This window comes from Gambusia affinis, linkage group LG15, assembly GCF_019740435.1.
Source record: "Gambusia affinis linkage group LG15, SWU_Gaff_1.0, whole genome shotgun sequence".
Taxonomy (NCBI): Eukaryota; Metazoa; Chordata; class Actinopteri; order Cyprinodontiformes; family Poeciliidae; genus Gambusia; species Gambusia affinis.
Window position 1 is genome coordinate 2,071,945 of NC_057882.1, and position 20,514 is coordinate 2,092,458.

General features: G+C 37.0%; 1 protein-coding gene across 1 annotated transcript in view; it reads right to left on the reverse strand.

Annotated features, from left to right (window-relative positions):
* Positions 1-20,514, reverse strand: part of sgcd (sarcoglycan, delta (dystrophin-associated glycoprotein)) — a 198,833-nt gene that overhangs the window by 138,873 nt on the left and 39,446 nt on the right. Inside the window, exon 2 of the mRNA XM_044141632.1 lies at positions 3,108-3,194. The gene's annotated coding sequence lies outside the window, so the exon portion shown is untranslated. The remainder of the gene's footprint in view (positions 1-3,107; positions 3,195-20,514) is intronic.

The following is a 20,514-nucleotide window of genomic DNA, read 5'->3' on the forward strand; positions in this document are numbered from 1 at the left end:
CTAAAATCATAACGGCATCTAGTGGCATGACTTTACAACTACAGTTAACTGTAGGTGTCTTGACGGTGCCGTCTAAATGTGGAACAAACAACAAACATCCAATAATACCAGCAGTTTCCAGTTTCCAGCCTCATGTAAACTTGGCCTTAAATAAACAGAGGCTTTTCTGTCAGAGGCTACTTCAGCTGCACTGTAATACAGATTGCTACAGGAGACTATGTTTACATGTGCAACATTTCTTGATTGGATTGAAATGTATTCATATTAAGTAATTACGAATGTGTAGTTTATATGGGCACAAAATTAATTAACCGGATCATGATGTGTGTTTAGATACACCAGTGTTTATTTATAATAGAAGCACTGAGTAGCACGAGTGTTTACATGCACACTGTTTGGATTAACTATCCCTCTAATTCAGACTACAAAGTCATTCTGATTGAGCTGATTCCAATCAGAATATTCTGAATGGGACGTTTACATGTCCATGTAAGCATGTCTAATGATTACATGGGAAGACCCAAAAGCAGACTGGCAGAAGATAGGACTAAATGGAGACTGAGGATTCACTCTGAAGATCTGAAAAAGCAGCAAGAGAAGAAGACAGACCTCTCATCTTGTAGTTGTTGAACATCCAGAAAAACTTCTTTCAGCTGCAAAATTCAAACTGAGTGAATTTTGTTTTCGATAGGTATTTAAAGTGGACTCAACACACAGGCTGGAAGCAGGAAAACGTGACCTTCACATCGGTGGGTGTAATTGCGATATTGTTTTTCACACAAATCACATTTCAGCTGCTGCCGTTTTGCTCTTTCAAGAGATTCACTCACACAAGTACATATATACATGACAGCAAAATAAGTAAATACAGACAATATGGAGTATGGAGGAAGTGATGAGAAAGAAGTGTTGTTGAAACATAATTTGGTACCTTGCAGGAAAATGCCGACTGCTCTTTTCTCGCTGCTAATCCGGTTAGCGGACCGAGCCCAGTTTTCGTTTAAGAGACATTATCAGTCTCTTCACACATACGGAGGAAAATATGTGCAGGAAGGTAATTTCTATTCATCAGCGCACTAACACACGCCTCATCCCCTCCCAACTCAGCCTCGTTACTTTGTGTGGATTCAGGCTTTGGCCTGAGACAGCAGTTTCTCCGATTTGCTATATCTCTGGCAGCTGAGCAAAGCAGAGAGCACTTCAGAAGACAAAAACAAAAAGTCATCTTCTGTGGAGACAGTGCAAGGAGTTGAGAGGAACTGTTCGACTCCAGTTCAAGGCAGACGTCAGAGAAATGAGGCCTTTCTTTTTAATGCTTTGACACCAACAGTGAGACTTAAAGGGTTTTTGAAATGCCAGTCCTGATTGTACAAATCAGACGGCAGTCTTCCTGTTCTGAGCAGGCAAGTGATGTGAAAAGCAGATCAGAGAATGATTTGCCAAAGAAAATGCTGGTGATTTACCTTCATTGCTTTTTAAAAAGCCAGCAGATGAAAAAAAAATACAGAAAATTATGTTTTTGCTAGTATTGAAGCTGAAACATTTAAATATTTTGTGAAACTCTTTGTAAAACAACCCATCAGTAGGTCCAATTATTGTCATTTTTTTTTAAAAAAGTCACCAAATTTAAAAAACACAATAGAAAGGCTGAAAGTTCAAAGGAAGATTTTGTAACTTATCCTGTCTGCTTGACTTGACATCAGTACAGTGTTGGGCTGATCTGGAGATTATTGTTTGGATTAACTAATTACTAACTGGATAACAATATTGTAAATATATCACTCATATTTATTGTAGTAAATTGCCAAAATCTTTATGTTGAGTTACAAGAATGAGTCTTGTAGTTTTTTTTTAAATAGCAAAACTATTTTAACATTAAATTATTTTTCAGTTGCAGAAGCTATAAAAGTCATAATATCTAACACTATAAATTATGCTTTGCTTTGTACCCATTATGTTAATTACAGGGAAAATACAACATGGCCGCATTAGTGAGTAAGAGTCAAGAGTCAAGACCGCTCCAGAGGCTTTGGGTCGGATTTCATGTCGTGCATTAGCCGCTCTCTGCGGAGAACTGGCTTTCAAGCACATTAATGGGTGTGACACAAATAATGGAGAATAGGCTATTAAGGTTACAAGTCACTGATGAGTAAAATCGGCCTTTTACTGCGGCCCCTTTGTGTAATAGAACAGATCTCCTGCCGCCTTAATAACAGAAATATAACAATCGGCAACATATTTAATTATTGTTGCTTGCGCATGGGTTTAATGAGATTTGTGGAGCAACACATGTTCTTTTGGAAGGAGCCATTTTAAATGTGGAAGTTTTTTTTCTCTCCATATCGCCTTTTTAGTTTAATTATATTAACAGGCTTATGTTTGATTCCAGGAGCTCTATGTTCATTTGTTTTTGGTTCTTTAGTTTACAGTGGGGATAAATTTAGCAAATTATTAAAGTTTAAGATATTTGTACTTTTCGAATGAAACAGATTCCCCATCATAATGGGTAAAAACAGTCAGGCTGCCTTTTTGGGGCCCTAAGCAGATTTTCATTTACATAAATATGTGTATTGGGGCTCTAAGCAGCTGCTTAACTCGTACATCCGTGGAGCCGTTTGGATGTATTTCTGTGTATCCAGGATCGAAGACACATGTCTGAGATCAAACTTTAATCGACACTGGAGCCGATTGATGATGCCTTGGGATCAGAAGATTGAAAGAAATTCTGTTGAGGTTGCAGAACATTTTGGTAAAAAATAAAAATAAAAAAAATAAGCAAAACAATTCAGCCAAAAAAAACAAAACAAAAAAAAAAAAACATTTTGATTTTGTCTTATCGCTCCTTATGAGCGATAAGGAGGAGCTGCACCTCAAAGGTGGAGCTAAGTTCACCCAAGTGTTGTGCACAGCGGAATGGTTGCCATGGAGATTAGAGAATTTCGTAAATACAAGAATAAAAGAATTTCTTAAATACAAGAATATAAAAGAATCAAGGCAACTCTGCAGGTAATGAGGGAATAAGATTATAACATGATGTAAAGCTCAAAGAAGTCAATTTTACAAAAATACTATCCCTTAAAGGAAAAGAAAAAGAAAATTAAACTTGCCTTTAGGTGCTTAGTGGATCCAAACCAAAGTCATCGCTTCCTTGATAACATCGCCAATGCCTTGTGTGATCTTCAATTGGAACCAGGCTGTGGAATGAGAGAATACACAAAATTCTAAGTCAAATGATTTAAATCTTCTATTATAAGCGTGGTTGGGTTCAAAAAAACACCTCCAATAGGGAACTCTTTGATTTTCCAGGGAATGTAATCAAAAGTTTGTATCGCTGCACATTCATTTTGTATGCTGTTTTTGTGAAACAGCAGAGTATTGTTTGGTTTGAAATAATTCTTGAGCAGTAGCGTGCTACCTGCTGAGCCTGAACGCTGTGGAAGCTCAGCAGGAGAGATGTAAGCCCGTAATCAGGGAACGCTTATTTCTGTTCAGACGGCGAACAGCTTTCCAAACACGTGTCAAAGCAAAAAACCTCTGCCCTGTCCTGCTGTCAAACTAATAAAGTAAAACCAACAGAGAAAAAAACAACAACTTTATTATAACAACTACTCACAAAAGTGCAGATACATAAATCCCAGTTGGATGCACACTTTTGAAAATTGCCACAGACCAGAGATTATGGGGCTTTGTCTGAACCACATCAGGCAGGAAAATGAAAAAAGGTTAAAGGAAGAAAATATGACAGAGAAGGTGCAGAAGAGAAAAACGAGGGAGAGGAGAAAGTGGAAAGAGATAGCATTTACAAAATAAAAAAGGGACACAGAAGGAGTGAGACGTGCTACACCAAAGCGGCTCTTTATTTACACTCTACGATTTATGGCGTCCTGCATATGCTGTGTGGCATGGGAGTCGTAGCCTCCTGGCCAGAGGAAGCAACATCATTTCAAGCTCGAGTGCCCGCTGAGCCTTCGAGTGCGCTGCCAAAAAAGCGCACGGCTGCAGAATATCAACGAAATCCCCTGACCTTTTCTCCAACACACCGCTGTGCACAGAAAGGCCGGCGCCTCTGTCGCTGAGGTGAGACGCTCAGACATGACCCTACGATGCTAGGTTTTATCAAACGGGGGAAAAAGTAATGGTTTCATGTTTTTGGCTTTTTCCTAACAACAACAAAATCTCTCTTGTTGACCATTACTGTCATAAAAAGATAAAATGATATTTGCCTTCATGAAATATTTTCAAGCAAAGAGCTTCGATTTCAAGGTCGCTGCTTGTCACTTTAAATCCAAATGATGCTGCTGCTGGCCACGCCGCCAAACTGAACAGTTACACTCGAATGTAAAAATGGCTGCAAACAGAAGTGCAATTACATTTTTGAAAAGCAAAAGTGGGGCCTCCTGAACAATCAACAAGAAAGCAGTGAGTAGTTTCTGGATGGTAAGGCAACAACAAAACTCTGTCTTTTCCAGCAACCAAATGTTCTGGAACTCAGCCTGGGTTGCTAGGTGACAGTCTGGGCTTCGCTGGGGTTGCTAGGTGATGGACTGAGCTGTGCTGTGTTTGTTTGGTGATGAGTAGTACCTGCTGATTTTTGATGTTACCTTCTGAAAGATTCTGAAATGACTCATTTTCCATATGCCAAAAACATTAACTTATTGCCAAAAATCATCAGTAGACACAAATGGAAGTACAAAAGACAGCTGCTAAAAACATCTCCAGAAGTTTGTACTTTTACCAGAAGAGTCAAACATGTCTCATATAAGTGCCACCTAGTGGAACAGCATCGTCATACTCCTCCATCAACATCCCTAGCGCCGTCATCAAGGACGTTTCTCCTTCGCTGCGGCTCAAAGATTTCTGAAAGTCACGCTTGGACACTGCAAACAAAGTTAAGAGGCCGTGATAACAGCATTACATCCCTCACTGCCAGCACAAACACAAGCATGTGACAGCTCCTTGGAAACTGAGCTGGCAGATCCTGCTCCATGTTCAGGGCGAGCTCGAGGTTCACTGAGAAGGTTTCAACCGTAACCAAGATTAATGCCAGAACCCACGGGAGGGGTTCCGCACAGTGTTGGCAGCTCACTTGCAGCTCACTAAGGAAGTCCTGTGGGAAACTATTGATGTTGATCCAAGCTGATAAAAAAAGAGATTTTTTTATTGAGAGTAGCAATGATCCTGTTTTTCATAATCCACATTCTGCTGCTGGATTGATTGTGCAGGGTTAAAATTGGAGCATTCACTGCAATGACAGGGTACTCTAACCCGATTTCCAGACAAAAATTAGAGGCAGGACATAAATTTGTTACTAAAGAAATGATTTAATGGTTGTAGAAGGGGAAGCAGGATAGCAGAGAGTCAGCCAAGGCAATTTGGGAGGAGGAAATGAAGAAGAACTATGATATACCTCAAAATGAAAAGGAACCCTCCTCTGCACTCATTTTATTGCTTGCAAGGAAAGCTCTTCCTGCCAAATGACTCCAAATTGTAATGCAAAACAGAAATGATAAAAAGCTGTTAAAAAAGAAAATCAGTGTTGAACATATCAAAGTTGTAATTCATGCCGCAGTCTTCTCATGAAACTTTCTAATAAGTCCCCTCTCTCTCTGTCGTCGCCTCTGAACGAGTCTGTTCAGGTACGCTGAAGTGAAATAGCTGAGTGCAGCGAGAAATATGACTGCAGCCGAGACTGAAGGAAAGGAGAATGGAACAAGAAAAATCGGATCAGAAAAACGGAGCATGACTTTAAGGAACGGCGAGAAGTCTGGAGCAACGAAAGGGAAAAGCTTGAGAAGGAAGACATCAAATCGACGAGGACAATATATTTTTTCCCTCTAAAGAAAAGCTGTGAAAAATTCCAAGTTTCATCTGATTCAATGTTTCTTTTTGATGCATCAAGAGTGCTGCAGATGGAAAGTTTGCAAAGGAAGAATTTTTCCCTTAAAGTAAGTGGAGCAGAACTGTTACTACCTACTGATTTATATGTTTCATACATGGATGGCCCATATTCAGCGATGAATATGTTTCAGGTAATCTCTTCCATACAAAAATTAAATACTTATGCTTACATAGATCATCACTCCTTTTTACCTTCAGAACTGCCTTAACGCTGCATGGCAGAGGTTTGCTCCACATTGACAAGGAGGGATCCATAACGGGAAATCCCTCAATATTGAGTTGTAATTGTTGTGGAGGCCACTTGAGTACAGTGAACTCACTGTAAACATAAACTAAACCCATTTAAAAAAAGAATTAGGATGCCTTCATCCCAACCCCGTTTAGTTTGTTTTAATCAAACTCTAATCCATTTGCTTGTAAAGTTCTGTTCTTTGGGGGAAATGTGAATGCACAGTTGAACTCTGACGCAGACCAAAAAGCAAACTCTGGTCTTGGTTTGGTTGTAGTTAACTCTGGCACAGTTTGAATATAAATGGTGGTACAAACAGACCGGAGACCACTCCAACAGCAGGAAGCAGATCATAGCACAGGGCATTCTGGGTAAATAAAACCAAAATTAACATGTGTGTGTCATGCACTAATGGGAGAGGTGGCTTGTGGTCTTTTCCCAACAACAAAAGAGAAACCCTACAAGCCCTAAAGTCTTATGCTACTTAATTTTTGTTTAATTTTTACAAAGAAGGAACTTTCTTCGTTGGTCTTTGTACTTTTACTTAACAGTTATCTTTTTTATCAGCTAAAGACTGAATTATATTGTTAAATTAAAACATAGATAATTTAAAAATACTTTGTAGAGCATATCCAAAATATTCAAACACAAAATGCAGCTACTTACCCAGAATGCTAGTTGTTACGCCACTGGCTGGCGTTTGTCAAGTAGCTTCTGTGGTAGTGCTAAGACAGTTTCATCTGAGTGTGTATGAATAATAAAGGTGTTTAAACTATTAAAATTGGCATTTAGAAACATTTTTAGAGAAGGTCTCCAGTATTTGTGGATTTCAGTTTCAAAGTGAAACTGAAAAGTTTCACTTTTTTAGTGACTATTAGTGCAAAAGGACATGTTGCTTTTGCATGAGGAACTCGATTCACTGTATTTGTTCTGTTTAATTACAGTTGCCTGCTAGATAGTTCACAAAAATGTTGAAAATAAGGTAAAAAAAAAAAACAAGTAAGCAAAAAACACTTTAAGTTTAGGGAAGAGGTTGTTTTCCACCTTGTCTAAATGAGAGATTTAAAATGTAAAAGCTTTAAGCTACTATGCTAAACTACAATGCGCAGATGTAATCCAGGTGAGCAGCAGGATAAGTACATCAATGACCTCTACCAGAACTCCCACTGCCAGTCTTTGTTCAAGCCCTGATGTTCTGATTTCTACCAGTGAAAGTGTGTGGACTTGTCATGGTCCCAACAGGGTCTTGGTTACTGGCTTTCACAGGATTGCACGCTGCACTGGCGGTCCCACAGAATGGCGTGCCGTCACAAGAAGCCAGGTGCAATAATCCGCTTTCACTGAGCTCCCATTGTGTTAAAGCATATAAAAGCCACTTTTACAGTGTGTCGCCAAAGCAAAGCCCCCTCTGCTTCCATTTTTACTCACAAACAGGAAATTACACCATCTGCAGCTCCGGATGATGACAAAATCTGTTCATTTTGTGACAAAAGCAACAAGGAACCAGACAAACACTCAGGTTTCAGCAGGCCAATCAGTCTTTGGTTTGCATCTGGGCTTGATAGAAATCACATATTCATCAAGAGCTGAAGCCAAAACACCTTGACGCTGTTCTCACATGTCCATTCCACCCAACTGTAGATCCTTTTTGGAGCTTCATTCCACCTGTGAATCTCAACAATGGGATCATACGGCGATCAGACTGTCTCTGCTAACAGGGATCAAGATTAATGTCTCAGTAACACGCACTGAAATGTGCTACCGGCTGTTTACAAATGTTCCCCATTCCACGTTTGACTCTGAACCGAACAATTTGTCACAAACCAATATGCTGAGGATTACAGAGAGAGCGCACGGCTGATTTCCGACAGGAAGGAAAAGGCAAATATTTGTGACGAGCTTGTGTGTAATAAATCTGAAGGAGATTGCATTGTCACCAACTGTATTAGATTCAAATGTGGTTAGACTCCATTAACATTAATGTCCATCAGATGCTAAATATGTTTTTCTCTCGTGATCCAAACCAGTGGGATTAAATTATTCATTATGTCTGCATGGGGAGTGTTAAGAGGACTGCTTCATTGGTTTGATAATAAAAGAAATGGGATAAAAATAACAGCAAACAAGGATTTTCTTTGTCACAGATTATAGTTTACATACCAAATGTGCTGCTGCTGCTGCTACATTAAGGAGAAAACTAACTTAAAAGTGAATTTTCAGCAAGATGAAGGAACTTATCTTGAGTCAATAATTCCTTAATACTGTTAAAAGTGTACTTGTTCTACAGGCAGAATGTTTTTCTTATAACATGGGAAAAATGTTTGATTATAAGTGAAATAATCTGCCAGTGGAACAAATACATATTGGTCAATATTAAGGAATTATTGACTTAAAACAAGCACATATTTCCTGCTAAAAAGTTACTTGTAAGTTAGTCCTGTCACTTTTCAAGTGTATTAAGATATTTACAAATGCATTTACACTTAGTAATAATTTGTGTTTTTGTAGTGTAGCATTGCACCAGCAGAAAGTAGAAAACTCAAGGTGACATCTTGTTATTTTTAACCTTCTGTAAAGTCTCAAAATTATTCATATTTCGTTGGAATGCATCTCCGTACCTTCTTCCAGCTGGGTCCTGAAACCCAGATGTGTCACACACTCCAGGTCATTTTGGGGGATCCCAATGTGCAACCAGGCCAGACAGGATAAATAACCACTCCAGGAGTCCTGGGTCTTCCCCTGGGCCTCCTCCCTGTGGGACCAGCTGGAAGGGAGGAGCCCAGGACGCAGACTGATCAGATGGAGGGGAGGGAGCTCAATCACTTCTAAGGCTGAGTCTGACTCAAAGTATGAAACATAAAATTACTGATTACAGCTTACAGTGAAAACATTTTTCAAAGGGAAACTTTGGTGTACAAAGAATTTTAGCATCAAGATGGAGTGCAAACTAAAGCTATTAAAAGTTAAAAAAAAATTTAATGTTACTTAATGTTACTTAACATTAAAAATGGTGAATAACTAATGTTTTCACCTGATATCATCCAGAAAGGATTTTATTGGGGCCTTAAATAGACACATGTGTTGCATTTTTTCACACTGCACTGTCAAACCAATCAAACCCTTTAAAAAACATGTTCACCTCCTCACCACAGGTGGCGCTGCACCAAGAACCACTGAAAAACAACACTGAAGAAAACTTCATTCTTCATGAAAAGTTCAAATGGAGTGGCTGTTGCACCAATCCAGGAGCATCATTCATTTTCCTTGGTGCTGATTGGCTGCACCCCAAACATCAGAAATAACAAAGTCTGTAGATATTAGCTTCTGCAGCAGTGCAAAGACGATTTCAACTTTGGACATTTATGCAAATTAGGGAATATAAATGTTTGAGCTGTTAAGCGTTTTTAGAGAATGTGAAGTTTTTGTGTATTTTAGCTATTACTGGGTAGTCATGGTATATAACCAGGGTCCATTATATTAATAGAAAACTGAACGTATTTATAGCAATAAAACACTTTTCAAACTTCTCTTATGTTGTTATGAACTCAAACAAAAATATTTTTAAAAGTAAAAAGTCAAAATGAGGAAGAAGGTTTTGTTTGTAAAAAATAAACAAAAAACACAGATTTTAAAAGAATCCTCTGAGTTTTGTATACATGATTAGCCCAAACTAATATACTAATAATATAATATATATAATGTACTGATATACTTTTAGTTTCACTTGTGGTGATTTCTTCCATCTCTTCTACAAGTTGAAGTACTGACTAAAATAACTAATAATTGAAGTTTAAATAGTGACACACTGGCTCTTTGATGCCCCCTACAGGTCCAGCCGTCTAACGGCATCATTATTCAAATCCTGTAGACAGCTCACACGTCAGGGCAGTCAATACAGGGCAGGACGGTAAATTCAATATAACTTTATTACATTTTGCTTAACTATATGAATAAAACTCAAAAGTCAAACTGGCTGTCGTTAGTCTGAGTTTCATTCATATTTCAGTCCATCAACCCTTTGTTGAACTAAAATCTTGACAAACCTGAAGGTTTGTTCCTGCTCCTCGGAGCAGGATGACTTTTGATCTGAGCATCTGAGCTCAAATGGATGAAACGCAGTTTAGCAATTACAGGAAAACTTTGTGCCAGCTCGCCGGCTTCTCCTCTCCTCAGATTGGAAAAGATTTTATTGATCCAACACCACAAAGCAAACAGAACAGGAAAGCCTGCAAACACAGCCTAACTCACTGACGTCTCAGCTGACTGACTGCTTTTCCTACAACCAAACAGTTTATTTCTTCGACGGCGGGACTCGAATGATGAATAACGTTCACCAGTGTTAAAAGATGTGGATGAATATGTTTCACTTTACTTTACTGCATAACGAATCACCGGAGCATAAAGGGATTTAAAGCAAAAACAAAAGAAGAAAGAAGAGATTTATGATTTTTGTTATTTTGTTGGTTGTGACATTTTGGAATAATTTCACCACAGCCTAATAATCCTGTTTGTCATGTACCACTCAGGGATGGCTTCATTCCCATGCTGAGAGTTTTTCAAAGGTCATTCCGTCTCCCTGCTACCCACAGTGTTGCTCCACAGCCGACTCATATGGGTTATTTCACTATTAAAGCATGTCAAACACCAACATGTAGAGAAAGAAAACTTTTCATCAAATCTGGCTGATTAACTATTTTGATGATACCATTTTTTATTCTCCCACTTATATCTTAAATATTGATTGTATTTTATTATTTATTTGTAGATGGAAAACACCTAAATAAATCCTGATTCTGAGCCGTTGCAGAATGAGGAGGATGAAGCCCAGCTGTTCCGTTTACCAGAGTAATGTTGCTTTTGCTAAAATTCTCAGAAAATATCTGAGCGTAGCCGAGGGCGACTCCGTGCACCTGTGGATTAAAACCCCCATGAAGACGTTAAGACCTGACGCTGTCAGACGATCAGCAGCTGCATGAAGGTGGTCAAATAATACATTTGTGCTGCAAGATGCTGGAACCACAGCAGTATAGACTGAGATTTTTCTATGCGGATCTAAATATAAAAAAACCTTTTCCTAAACACTGAAAACCCAAAATTTCTTAACAGCTTATACAGCAAAAACAGGATTTTATGGTAAAACAGGTTGGAAATATAAGAACATGCTGGAGCTTTTTGCAATATGACTACAAATTAAATCATGTTTGGCGTCTTTTTCAGCCTCACTATTTACATTAATAAATAAAAACATGATAAAATAATTTTCTGTCTATCATAGGAAACATACTCAGATCCATACACTGATGGCTTAAAATCTGGGTGTAGCGATGGACTCAGACCTGAACCTTCATATTCACATGAAGACAGTTACAAAGTCGGCCTTCTATCACCTGAAGAACATTTCCAGAATAAAAGGACTAATGACTCAACAAGATCTAAAGCAACTCATCCATGCGTTTATCTTTAGTCGCATTGATGACAGTAACAGTGTCCTCACAGGTCTGCCTAAAAAGCTGCAGCTGACCCAGAACGCTGCTGCTTGTGTTCTCACTAAAACCAGGGAGATACAGCACAACTTACCAGTTCTAAAGTTTTTACCCCGACTCCCTGTAACTCAGAGAATAAAATTTGAAAACACTGTTGATGGTTAAAAAAAATATCACTGAATAAGTTAGCACCATATCAGATTAAAGACATGTATAACTGTATAAGTATTCATTTTCAAAGAATTTTTTAAAACTCAAATTAAAGGATGAACTACTATAAAGTAATTTTCCAGATTTGTTCAGCATTTTGTTAAAGAACACAATGATTAAATAAAGGGAATGACGTATTTGCATAAAATGTGTGTTATATAGCTGTATGAATCAAAATAATGAGAAATAAAACATAAAAAGACAGGATTGGTTCAAAATGCTCTTTTTTCTTTCTTTACTTCACCTATCAGTCAAATAAATATTTATATTTCAGTTTATGATCAGAAAATTAAAGATCAAGTGTTTTAAAGTAGCTTTTAACAGCCAGTAGAGGCTTGGGGAAAAAAAACTAAGTCTGTGTTTGAAAAGAACTAGACAGTCCCATTTTGTCCAGTGGGGATACTTTCACTGTTTCTGTATAAAACATTAACAAGAAAGTCTTTGTACAAAAGCATTCAGATCCGGTACCAGCTCTACAAAAAGAAAAGTAATGTCCAGTGATGGAGTAAATACAGGATCCAAACAGAGGGTGTTTGTAAAACAGAACACTTCAGCTGTGTGGAAACTTAAACTTAACCAGTTTTCTAACATAAAAATAAAATTGATTACATCTCAAGGGTTTCCAGAACCTGGATGATGTCTGCTTCTCTATTAAACCCACATAAATGTCCAAAGATCATGTTCGAAGCTTCCATTAATCTTCATATAGTGTAATAATTAACAAGGTCACTGTACAAAGTGAGCAGAGTTTCTTTACCTTTATAGTTGAAGTCTGTATGGAGTTTGAAGCAGAAGATTTGTTCTCATTAAACCAGCTGAAGGTTTAAAGCTGAGGAAGGGTCACCTTGGCTGTGTCAGGAAAAACGGCATAGGAGGAGAGTTTTATTTCTTCTGACCCTGAAGTAGTCATGTAGACTACCATTAAAACAAGTTTTTATTGTGATCTGACATCATGTCTGGCTTCATCCATGTTATTACTGTCACTAAGAATCTGATTGCCTGAATATAAATGTGTGAATATAAATATAAAGTTGGTTGATTGGTTAAAACTAAAGGTTAGCCTTGGTAACACTGATTGTAATAACAGAAGGTTTCACCATTTTATTTTTAGTGGAATGTATCATTGTTTTTATCCCTTTCCAACTGTGTTCAGACTTGTAACTCATGATGACAATGGTATAATATTAAAATAAGGCTTATAAATTTGTAATAAGCTGTTGAAACTTCATAAACCAATAAACGGTTAAAAATCAGGTGTAAGGTATTTTTCCTGAACTGTTTTTTGTAATGTGCTGGTCACTTCTCAGTCTGTAGGCCTTAAATAACACACAATGAATAACAATTGTCCATAAAGTTTTTACAGCTACTTTAATACGTGGTTAATTGATAGTTTAGTCACTTATGAGAGTACTCTTGCTGTAAAGGGGAACCACTCTAATTAATCCCACGTTCAAAATTGAGAAATACAGTGGAGTTTATAGACCCTCTCTAGAAATGCTTATAACTACGCATTGTACTAATTTAAACACTAAATGTACACACACTGGAAACCATTTTAAAACTACCACAGGAGCTAACGTCTACAATATTCCTTATCTCCACTCTTGGGGGTTCAGCCAATCAGTGCCAAGGAAACTGAATGGCACTCCTAGATTGGCTACTTTGCAAACACCAGTGTGTAAAGTAGCATTGCTTTTAAATAAGTCAGCTTCCAAGACTGCATTTGCTTTTGAATTCTTTAGATATATGAAGAAATATGCAACTTCTCAGATATTTGTGACACAGAACAAATTTAGAGTCATGTTCCACCAAAAAATACACAAATTAATGATGCTAGTCAGCATGTAGCTCAGATAGATTGCTTACTTCAATTCCAAACACTAACAGTTTCACAGCCTTGAAACATCTGTAACGTTTACTCCAGTTCTGACCAGCATTGTTATTCCTATGCACACAAGCATGCATCAGCAACCTCCTCCAAATAACAGCCATTTGCATACTGGCCATGTAGAGGTCACTTCAAGTTAATTCTGCACATGTAGTGGTTGGAAATGAAGCTAAATTAATGATAGACAACTTTACATCAGCCAAAGAGGCTTTCATTCATGTTGCTCTTTTAACATTTGCACTTTAACAAGTCTCAGGCATCTTCCAGTTGTTCAGAGTCTGACTCATAACCAGAATAACCACAATAACAAACTTCTTAACAATTGATGGAAAGCCTTTTAGGATACCTGCTGCTTTAAATCAGATTTTATTTAGGACGAAAAACCATTGATGGTGACAAGAGTTCAGAACTAAAATTCATCAAATTGTAATCATAAAGGCAATAGATCAAGGTCTTCATCCAATCCAGTGAAAGTGAAAATATGCTACAATTCAGAACCTGAAAATACTGAAAAACTGGATATTTCATCACATGTTTTACCTGTGCATCTGTTGTATTGCACAATCTACATTTTAAAACAGTTCAAAGATTCAGTTATGTTCATTCAATGAACAATCATCTATGCACCTCCAACTATCATCTTTATACATCTCACGAAATGATTCTGGTCTGTATTCGTCTACGTGTGATCATATTACTAGGCCTGCATGTTAATGTGTGAATATCATGTAACCGTGTTAATTTATGGATGCAAACATATTCCTGCTCTTCACTGACTCCTCAGAACGACTTAACTGTCATCCAGAGAATAAAGCTATCAATGTTGCTCCAATCAAGAAATAATAAAAAAATTTTCGCCTGAAACACTGATTTCATTATTTTCTAATAAAATAACCCATCAAAATTACAGAATGTTTTTTGATTTAGGCAAAAAAAAAGCAAATAAATAAAAATAATAAGAGAAATGCATCTTTAGTCAATTTGTAGCATCCACAAGGTGAGAACAGCTGCAAGACAAAGGCTGAATGAACGGATTTAACTTGCATGCCATAGCTTTACCATGAACCCCAGCGCCTCCAGACTCTGTCATTCACAGTCATCGTGCATCTCCAACTGTCAGACAAAGAGAAATCTTTACCAGCTCAGGCAGAAAGGAAGTAACTTTTGAACTTAGAATGAAATGAGCCAAGCATGCCACAGTCATGAAGCAGTCAGCTGGACATGCTCAGGGTTAATGAACCTTCACTGAGCTGGATTACAGTTTGATTACAGCTGCAGTAAAGCTGGAGAGGTAAATTATTGATTATTTTCTTTTAAAATATTTTGACAAAGAGCATCAGCTGTCAAGTTTTTGTGCTGATGTATATTTAAATATGCAAAAAATTAAAGAATATCATTATTGCAGCAGCAAATTAATAATTTAAGGTAGGGAAAATGTTGGACAATAACCATGAAAAGTCTCTTAAATTAAATAAAGAGAACCAACTGCCTGAGGCTCAAATAGATTTTAGCACGTTTAATTTTGTGGCCTCTTATTTTTATTCAATAAACTTTTTAATGGGGTGATTATGAAGCAATTGCATGTGGTTTAAAACTTCCACAGGAGTGAGCATAAAAATATTGCTAATTACTTGACAGACCACTTCCTTATGTTATTTGGAAATTAAATCACGCATGGGGTTCCTCAAGGCTTCATCCTCAGGCCTCTTTTAATTCTTCAATTAACTGTACTTGGTATTCACAGCAGTTCGTATTTGCTTCTGCTAAGTACAGTGATGGTGAAGTGCTTTAGCATTAGCTAAACTAATGTGTATGGCACAACTAACTTTTCAGTTAAAGGTGGTTTTCAAGAAGCAGAATTTTTAAATTACAACGTTTTTATTGCTATAGCCCCCAAAATTAAATTCCATTAAAAGAAATGTTTTCTTCCGTATTGGTTGTTCTGATAACTATGAAATTCCTAATAGTTTGCTATAAATATCTTTTAACGCAAAGTTATCAGACAAAAGTTGAGCCTTTTCTACAGATTTATACAAATATGTTCTTAAGACTACCATAATTTGTCCCCTAAATAACTGTCAGTCTCTTCTTCAACCCAATAAATGACTAATTCGTATTCCAGATGTAAAGGCTTATATTTCTGAGCTCCATGTATTATGTACAGAAGAGCCCTTTTATGTTTGAGTATTGCAATATTGTTCAACGTGCGTGTGAGCAGTGTCTGTGTTGATGAGGGTTAAATAAGTTTCCATTTCAGCACGTCAAAACCAGCAGACTTCAAAGACTCCAACACACAGAAAAGATTAAACTTATCAGACACACCAGTTCTTATCTGGGGTGCCTGCAGGAACCTTATCTCCTATCTTGTAATCTCTCATATTTTGTCCCAGAAAAACATCAGGAGTTTAATGTTATATGAGAAACCAGCAGCCAACCGCAACAGTGACTCAGCGTCTTAAAACTGTTTCATCATGATTACCAAGGATTCAAATGTATATTCTTGTGAATGTTGTCATTTCACACACGTTTATATAATTTTTTTTTTTTTTTTGGCTTTATGCAATTTTCCAATTAGCTGAGAAGCTGAATTTTGGATTTGCATTCATGATAACCACAGATAACACAATGAATAATTACTCTGTCTGGTATCAATCTATATAATACAGATGATTCCCTTCCTCTACTGAATTATTGAAGTAAATGTCTCTCTTTTTTGAGATTACAAAATACTGTGAAGCACCTGCATATGAACAGAGACAGAAAGTGTACAATAACTGAGGCCAAACCCAAAGATAAACGACGGCAGAGACATGAATCAACAGTGTTGCAGAAAGTCAAACTCCTTGCTCCACTACTGAGTCATAAATACTACATTGTGACCCTCCTGTCTACTTCCAGCTGGCGGGCAGTGTGTATCCTGCAGCATCATCAGATCAACTTTTGTATCCCCAAAAAAGGAGGAAAATAGAAAATGGGATTTATAGTAGAACACTGAAAAAAATGAACTCAGGGGGTTATCACATTAACAAAAGAATATCATGTACTTTTAACTAAATAATTTGATGTTTCAAACAAAAACTTGATACAATCATGTTGGATAAACAAGAAATTCAACAACTTAACGTTTATGAAATTTAATCATGTTGAGATAACATGATTCATTATAGTCAGACTGACAGGTGAGATTACGCGAGATCACGCAAGACCATCGTTTTTGATAACGTGATTCAATTTAGTCGGTTCATCTCCCTCCTAAGAGGGTCTAGCGAGATCAGGGGATCACATGAGATTAGGGAAGATCACGTGACATAACTGTTTTGCACCTGAGAAAACTGCAAAGCTGTTTTTGTTACACATTAAACTATAGATATTTATTTTTCTCTGCAGGGCACTATTGGCATTTAAGAACTGCACTGTAACAAATGGCTGTAAAAACCACAGCATAAAAATACAGTAAGATGGCTGGGTTTTGAAAATACAGTTCTGTTGTACCTTTTCTACTTGTTAAGTGTTCCTTCTACCCTTTCACCCAATCCTTTCTTAAAACACTTAATGTGGTGTAACTTAAAAAAATGTATTTGAATTAACATAATTAAATCATGGTAAGGATTTCCACACGATTAAAAAGCTTTCTTTCAGCATGAAACATGTTTGTTGAGCTAACTTAATTTTCATGAGTTGGATCAACTTAATAAGTAGTGTGAAGGTGTCACTGTAACATAAGATGGTTTCTCAGGTGTGCTGTGGTGGCGCAGGGGTTTAGCACACTGCATGTCCTCGCCGTCTTTCCTGTCTGCCTACTGTCTCAAAAAAATATGAGACACTAGTGCTGCAAAAACTGTGTGGAGAAAAAAACCCAGTTGGTTTCAACTAAATTTGCATAAATTATTTAGGCTGGCTCTTTTAAATTACATTGGGTCCAACTATACTAAATTAGTTGAATCAACCTTAATAAATTAAATTGAGCCAACACATTTGCTTTAAATTGGAATAACCATAATATCTTAAGTTGACCCAACACATTTGCTTTAAATAGAAGTAACAAAATTACATGGTGTTGAAATCAACCAAAGTAATCAGGTGGAAATCCTTTCCATGATTTTTTTATTTTCATCCAAAGAGTTATTTTTTTCAGCGTAGGAGAAACCGGAGCACCCGGAGAAAACCTGTGTATTGAGTTTAAAGAGTGTGTCCATTTAAAAAATGTCTCCAACAGTAAGTGAGCGAGAGACAAAGGTAATTTTAAAGACACCAATTATCCTAATCACTTTTTTCCCTGAAGGTAGGAAAAAACGGAGCACCCGGAGAAAACCTATGCATCCTATTTAAAGAGCGTATCGCAGAAAGAAACACAATGTCCAGTGCAGGTAGGAATGCAAGTTATTAATTAAGGAGTTAATTTAAAGATTAGATTAAAACATAAAATGATGGCTATGGCTCAGATTTTCCAGGGCTTCCTGCCTCCCAGTATAAATGGAGTCCTTCCTGGGTTCCTTTGGCTTGTGGGCTTTGGCTTAAGTTGTGTTTTCTGGTAGCCTTCAAAATCTGGCTCTAACTTTGCTTCACCCAGACGTAAAGTTCTTTTATCAGAAGCTAATATTGAATTGGGTGGCTGGATGGTTGATTCAAAGGGTGGTAAATATGTTATATTTCTATTTTTAGTAAGGGCTTCTGTATTTCTTTCAACATCAGAAACAGCTATGTCATCTTTTAACTTTGCCGGTTTGCTATTTAAGGATTCCTTCTTATCCTTTTTTTCTAGTCTATCTATCATGGCCTCTGTTCTGGCCTTTGCCAATTGGTCTCTGAGTTCTTTTATCTGAGCCTGATCTCTCCGCCAGTTTTCCATCAGTACCCATATCTCAGTATTTAAAGCAACATTGTCTCTCTTCACCTGTCTCCAATCAGCTGCTGTGGGTTCAAAAACTTTTTTTCCTACCTCCGCCTCCCTCTTCGGATTTGAGAATGAGGGGTGTCTCTTAGCCTTCTCCGCCAGGAGTTCATTGATCTGGCGATCTTTTTTTGTTAGACATTGTTGTAAATACCTGCATCTTTGTTTTTCCTTTGCTATTGCATCAAAATCGAGCCTTGCTTCAAAAGCCATTCTTGTTTTCTCGATGGCTTCCTCCATTGGTGTTTTTGAGAGTTTCTTAATCAAATTTTTGTTTTCCTTCTCTGCCTCCATCAATTTCTTTTTCAGATCTCTTATCGTTCCTTCAAGAAGTTTGGACTTCTCTTTTTCTTTCAGAATTTCATTATTTTTCACGTTGATATCGCTGACCTTCCTGGACAATTCAATCTCGAGTTTCTTCATTTCACTTTCTTGCTTTTCAGTCTTCAATTTGTAAGCTGTGAATTCTGATGTCACTCTCCTTTTTTCTTCCATGGTTTTCTCAATCTGAAGTTTTGAGTCTCTCTCCAGGCATTTGAAAGAGTTTTGAAGATCTTTTAGTTTGCTTTGATATGATTTCACCTCAGCCATCAGTTGATTCCTATATGAACTCCAGCTGTCTATTTCTTGTTTTAACTTTGGAATTTTTTCACAATTCAAGTATGTGTTTTTCCTGAGAGAAAAGTGTAGTTCTTTGGTTAATGAATCGACTTTCTCATTTAGAAGCCCAATTTGACCATTGGCTTTTACCAAATCCTGCTCCAAAATGTTCTCCTTGATCAGGATCGCAGATTTCTCTTTTAACCTTTGTAGCCAATCCACAAGCAAGGTAACCAATTCGTCTCTAGTCATTAGTCTAATTTGAGATTGTGTTAGCGAATCAGTATCAAATGTCGACATTTTGATTGTTCAACTGATCTATCAGAAAAGCTACGAAAAAATGTAACGTTAAATCCAATATGGAAAAACCACCATCTGCTGCTTGAGATCTGCAAGTTTGATTCAGATGCAGGATATTCAAAGCTTCTGTCTCTTATGACATCATAACACTTTGACATCATCAGATTCCAGCAGTAGAATAATCTAAAGTATGCAATGTTGCTAGGCAACAGCCAAGCCAGTCAATTTCCAGCCTCCTCGGAGGTTTTATATATATATCTATATATCTATATATCTATATATATATATATATATCTATATATATATATATATATATAGATATATAGATATATAGATATATATATCTATATCTAGATATCTATATATAGATATATATCTAGATATATATTATAAATCTGATTTAATCATTCAGTTGAGTATGTAAACATTTCAAGAGAAACAATTTTCTTCTTTTTCCTTTTTAAATGGGTAACATGTATTTGTAAAAAAATCTTGTTAGAGAATAAATAATTTATTAAAATAAATGATGCATACTATAAGATATTAAAATGTATTTTAACTAGACAGATCTTCTTGTCCCCTGTCTTTATTTTATCACAAAAACACACACCAGCAGTGACATTGTAGGAACGTGACTGACGATGATCCAGCCCTTATCAATATGTTTTATTTAGTTATTTTCTTCATGCATTCAAGAGAAACAGAGGAGAGCACACAATCTCTACAGGAGAGACGAGAATTTAATATAGTGTATAATTGTGGATCCACATTTGCAAATAAACAAAAATTGCGTGCTTTTGAAAAAAATGAAATAAAAGAAATAACCCGGTCTTTTCAATGTGTCTGTCAAATGTTCATTTAATGTCTCTTGGCTAGTGACCATTTAATGTCTCTTGGCAGTTCACTCGGTCCTCTGGGCTGGGACTCGCCATCAGAGTTCTGGAGAAGATGATCTCGGGTCTCTGGACTCTACAGGCTAAAAGTTCACCATAACAAAAAAACCCTGACCTGGAAC